A 5,697-nucleotide genomic window follows, 5' to 3' on the forward strand; every position below is an offset into this window, starting at 1 on the left:
TCAAAGCTTCATTTAGGGTTTTTCTTCCAATGTTCTTCCAGTGCTATACCAAGACTGCTGCTGGAGTTGGTTCTTTACTGGTTCTTTACATCTCTTCCAGTAAATGTTTGATCCTGGCTCTTAATATCACCATCAGAAGAAGTTTTAACATTTCTATCTCCAATCTTTTCTGTCATGTTTCTTGTTTGTGTCACTAATGTAGTTTTTCTTCAATTGATCTGAACAGTTTTGTTCTTTAGTCCCAGATAAACAGGCTGCCTCCTCAGGATCTGTGGGCTGTGAAGCTCAGGGTTAAGCAGCATTTCAGTTTATTTTGGTCTAATAAACTAGATTTAACATTAATCACTGGGAATGGTTTAGAGATCTCTTTGCTTCTCAGCTGGTTGGTTGGTCATGTCATTTGAGGTGCTGTGCTGTGGACCCGATGATCCTGGGTTCAAACCCTGCCACCTCCAGTCCTTCATAAACAAATTCAAACTCAGTGTTCCAACATTCAGCAAAAGAAAAACCAAAAGCCCAACAATTAGTGTCATGACAGATTATGTAGGTACACCTATGATGCTACGGCAAGGGGGAGCCAGGACGACAGGTTAGGGAGGGGATGTATCATCATCCCCACCATTTTAGAGGACTTTAACCTTCAGGGCAGCTGACCTGAAAGATTATGACTGGACATAGGGTGACCACATCCTGCCCCAGCTGAATCTATGTACTAATGTGCTCTCTGTAAATAATAATGTGTGAAGGGTCTTGTGGTGGGGACTGTTCGCGACCGTAAGTCGCCAGTGGTGCAGCGTCTGGTTCAAATCTCCACCACAACTAGGCCTGGATCATCCTAAAAAGCTGTTATATACTCTCTAATCCCTGAAAGATATAGAAAAAAACACACATACATGCTGTTTGTGCTTAACCCATTACATTGTAAATCATTCTCTCTAAAACAACTTAACACAGCCATTATATCTAGATGTTTTTAGTATATGTTGTGAAAATGCAAGTGTGTGTTCCTTCCCTTCTTGCCCCATATGTCCTACTTCTATCACACCTAGTTTTACAATGCAAGTATTTTGCTGCTAGTTATTCCTCCTCCATGGAGGAATAACTAGAATGTTGCTGCATTCCAGTTAGTAGACACATTGGTTTGGTTGGTCAAAAGGTAGTAATGTTGTTAACAACACAAACAGTAAGAGTCTGGGCCGTAGTTTAGTTCACTAAAGTATGTATGTATGTTAACTGTGTGTAATATATGCTAAACTATGTAGTGGTTGTTACATGCAGTTTAAAGGTTCTTTCCTTTTATGTCCTGCTTCTCCAACATCTAGATGTGCTTTGAACATAGGACCTTGTCAACTCCTAACAGTTCTTTCTACACTCTGATCAAACCATTATGCAGGACTAGACCTTCTCTCCAGGTCATAGCTCAGGCAGGACTTGAACCCAGGAACTCCACCACTGGCATCTTCTGGTCACAGACAGTTCCTCCACACCATCAGGTCTGCTCCTCTCTCATCTCTCTTCTCTTGGTGCTTTTCAACTTTTCACTTTCATCCCCGAACTCCTCAAAATACAAACTCTGAGGTTCTTCACAACAAATCAGCTCCTAAATGGTTCCTGATGAGAAGTTAACCCAGACTTTCTTGAATCTCCACCCTACGGTCCATCATGTTGAGCTATTGACTCACACTGGTTCAACTCTTTGAAATGTTCTTCAAAGTTCTCTCAAATTGTTCAGTTTTGGTTTTTAAAAACATGGATCTTCTCAGTCTTGATCCAATGACCTCCATGTTGCTGATCTCTGAGCAAACACCTTAAGCTATCCAACCAGACATTTTACTGTAATATTGTAAAGCCTTTCAGTCATGACCTCTGACCTATTGGCTCAATGTGATGGATGGAGCTGACAGCAGCTGGTTTATCAACTAATGTGAATTTTCTTTCAACTTTACTAACTAATGTCAAGTTCAATTCCATTGATAAAGTCATAGAAAAATGTCTAAAGCTGTTAAACTATCTCAACATCATTTATGGTAAAGATCTATTAATATAAGCTCTTTGTACAGTTGAGGACTTGAACTAGGACACTAGATGTTCTCAGTACTTTAGTCTATCACACTGAGCTGTTGGCTCATTCAGGTTTGATGCCTTTTTCTGGACTTTTATCATTTTATTTCCACAGTTGGACTGAAGTTAATGTCACCACAGACTTTGATCCCATGCTGTCTGAGCTTTATTCCCTCCCTTCCTCCCCTTCTATTATGTTCTCACACATTGAAATCATGCTGGGGTTTGGTTATCTGCTGGCTTTCAGCACAGGTGACATCCAGCTCAACAGTGTTTGGCTCCAGCTGGAAAACATGGTTGAACTTTCTGAAGGTAAATGTGAATTTGTATCCAGTAACAGGTCATTTCTATATCAGCCGGCCAAGGAATCATTTTATGTGTGTTTACTGTAACCTTCTGTTTTTATTTGCTTTTATTCATGCTGTCGTTTTTTACAGCTCTCACTTTTAGAGCAGTGGGTGGAAATTTGTTGCTGTTGTTTTATTTGACTTGTTTTATTTTCAGTCTAAATATTTGATTAAAAACACATCATGAAAAATGAACATGACACACTGAGTTCTTTCCTTCAGCATTTCATCTTGTTTTAATCGTGTTAAATGTGTTTGTCAGTGTTTGGTTTCTTTATCCTCCAATTCTTAATAAAATGAGTTATTGAGTCAGAAAGCTGGACGTTGCTTCTTAAAACTATTTGAAGGAAAACAAGGAAATAAAAACAGACATTTCTTTATTCAAAGATTTAACAAAGTAGTCAAATAACACTGAATGCAGTTATTTCATCTTTAAGTTTGAAGCAGAACCTGTGGAAGTATCTGTGCTCCCTCTAGTGGACAGATTAGTTGTAGCAGAAGGTAACTGAGTTGGGACGCTGCACAGATATGATCATTCTTGATCAGTGTCTCCATGAATCAGATGTTTTCTGTGTTTCATACCCTGTCTGTCCTTCCTCCAGTTTGCTGCGTTTAAACCCTGACCAAGTTGGTTTTAGATGAAGCCCATGCAGTTCATACTAACCAACACCTTGATCTACCAGGTCACACATGATACATGAAACATGGTTCAAACTTTCCACTCTGAGGTCATCATCTCCAACAGTTTATCAGCAATGTTTCAGAATAATAAAAAGTTGGTTTAAAGTTTAGGGACAAAACCAAATAAAAGGACAGTTAAAGTTGAATTAATTCAACATGATTTAAATAAAGTTTTCTTTTTGACAATCACACTTCAAGAATCACAACAAAATGAAACATAAAACTGGGAAATACTGAGATCAACACAAAACTAAATCTTTCTCAGAGGAACAAAACAGCCACTGAGAAAAACTTCTTCTATGAAAACAAAACATGACTCATGCTACATGTTTCCAGTCCTCAGTTGTTCTGTCCTCTGTTCCTTGAACACATCATCAGATGCTTCATAATGATCCAGGTCATCCTGTTGAGTCTCTAATACACACAGAGGTCAGGAAAGTTCATCTCATAGATCGGCGTCCAACGACGAGACGATTGTCCAGATGGAGACGGAGGAGGATGAACAATCGGATCAAAGACCTGATCTAGTTTGGACTGAAGCAATGAGGTCTGTGGAGAAGACAGAACCATCAGTTAGTTTGATGGTTTGACATGTTTCCATCCAGAACCACTAGAACTGTACATCTGTTTGTTCACAAAGATTCCAGTCTGACCAAGATCTTCCAAAAAGGTTCATTTTTAGATTGAGGTTCTGGTACCAACTGATGACCTGATTACAGTAAATCAGAACCAGAAACAGTTTTACACTCAGATAAACCTTCGCCTTAGAAACCAAACAGAATTACTCCAGGTTTACTTCAATAAGTGTCTCACCCTGGATCCACAGAGAGCTGCTATTTCCTCAGAAGGAGCCGTCTGAAACCTCTCCACCACCTGCATCCTCTTCCTCCTTTCCTCCTCCTCCACAGGTCCTCTATCCTCTAAAAGAAAGACAACGTCTCTAAGAAATGCAGAAATAAATCATGACAACATGCATGTAGGAGATGAAACATTTTACCAATGGTGTTCTCCAGCGTCTCAAAGTATAAACTGATATCTGTAAAAACCTTGGCTTTAGGTCTTCTCATGTGTGAAGGAGTTCATCTACCTGTCAGCTGAGGTGTATGAGGTGTGTTGAGGCGTTCACATCGTCACTTTAGCTGCTTCCTGTCAGTTCCTCTCAGATCTTGGACGGTCCCTCCGTTTGTGTGAACAATCACTGCGGCATCAGATGAATCAGAGGACGCTAGAAAGGAGTCTCCAGAAACGGCCACAGATGAGTTGCCTGACATGGTTGACTCCAACGAAGCAGATGATAAATCATGTTGAAGCACAACTGGAAACAGTTGAAAACATTTATACACAAAGTGGAAAAAAAAGAATTAGTTCCAAATACTTATTTCTAATCTAGTCTTTCCCCAACAAGGCTGTACCTGACCTGTTGACCTTTCAGTTGTCACCTGAACAGTAAGGCTCCCTGCTTGCAAAAGATCCTCAAACATCTGCATCGACTTCTGTCCCTGATTCATCTGTCAAGTGGAGCTCAGTCTCAAGTGGAAGATCTAGCTTCTCAATGACTGATAAAAACATTATATTAAGAGCAATGGAAAAACTTACAATAAAAATATTACCAGAAATGTTTCAACATTTGAAGTCAACTTGTAATAGTACTTCTGTAATGTTTTTCACAGGCTATTATAATTAGCTACCATAAACACAACTGCATCAGACATTTATCAGATCAATTCAACAGGTATTATAGCAAGTAGTCCATTCACACAAACATTGTGGACGACATGAAAACTGATGCCAACCTTTCTGAAGAAATGTGTTGAAGTCATAACCATCTTCAGTCTCAGCCACTTTGACATACTTCTGCATTTCTCCAAATCTCACCTTCACCAACATGATGAACTCATGAAGAAGAAAGAAAAGGAAGCCACAATGTGCCATTATTTACAGGATGTTCACCATGGATGTGTAGAGACACAAACATTTTTGCTTTGCTTTCCTCTCATGAGATCAACTGAAAAAAAACTGACCTTGTCACGATGTCAGCTCCAGACTTCATGAGACTGCGGTCCCGCTCTTCAACAAATACGTCACAGATACGTCACAGATACGTTGGACTTCTGGGAGCGACTCTGTCAGGCGTTGATTTTAAATTCAACACCTGATTGAGTTGCTTCAATTTAACTCCCCGGAATAACAGCAACTCTTTGGAGAAACTAACACTCATATCGTTGAGCTAGACTAAACAAGTGTTGAATTAACTCCGTATTTTTAACAGACAACAACAACACTTCTGATTTTGCTGTGTGATATTGTGGTTATAATGAAGACAGTTTTAATCATCAGCTGCTGTGTTAAAAACATCTCTGTATTAACCGGATGTTTCTGTTCAGACTGAATAAAACCCTGCAGTCATCTACATATTTTACACATTATGTTATTAGAGATGGAGATGAATTATTCACAGAGACCACACATGCATTAGGACAGGTATATAGAAATGGTAATAATTTATATTTCTTTAGATAAAAATGAAGCAAAAAAAAAAAAACAACTTTTAAATTTACCTCAGTAACAATCATCCAAGAAAGATTAATCTTTGTCAGTTTTGAGAATC

At 39.0% G+C, this 5,697-nt stretch overlaps 1 long non-coding RNA gene across 3 annotated transcripts; it reads right to left on the bottom strand.

Annotated features, from left to right (window-relative positions):
* Positions 1–2,768: 2,768 nt before the first annotated feature.
* Positions 2,769–5,422, bottom strand: LOC124865183. Of its 3 annotated transcripts, XR_007037491.1 has the most exons (6): positions 4,883–5,422; positions 4,502–4,645; positions 4,177–4,404; positions 3,903–4,009; positions 3,726–3,798; positions 2,769–3,638 (listed from the first exon to the last, which is right to left on the bottom strand). It is a non-coding gene; the product is annotated as an uncharacterized LOC124865183 (long non-coding RNA). The 3 variants fall into 3 exon arrangements; XR_007037490.1 differs by lacking the exon at positions 3,726–3,798 and having other exon boundaries at positions 4,507–4,645; positions 4,883–5,418; XR_007037489.1 differs by lacking the exon at positions 3,726–3,798 and having other exon boundaries at positions 4,883–5,418.
* Between the last annotated feature and the right edge of the window lie 275 nt (positions 5,423–5,697).

The sequence above is a fragment of the Girardinichthys multiradiatus genome, unplaced genomic scaffold (genome assembly GCF_021462225.1).
Source record: "Girardinichthys multiradiatus isolate DD_20200921_A unplaced genomic scaffold, DD_fGirMul_XY1 scaffold_36, whole genome shotgun sequence".
Taxonomy (NCBI): domain Eukaryota; kingdom Metazoa; phylum Chordata; class Actinopteri; order Cyprinodontiformes; family Goodeidae; genus Girardinichthys; species Girardinichthys multiradiatus.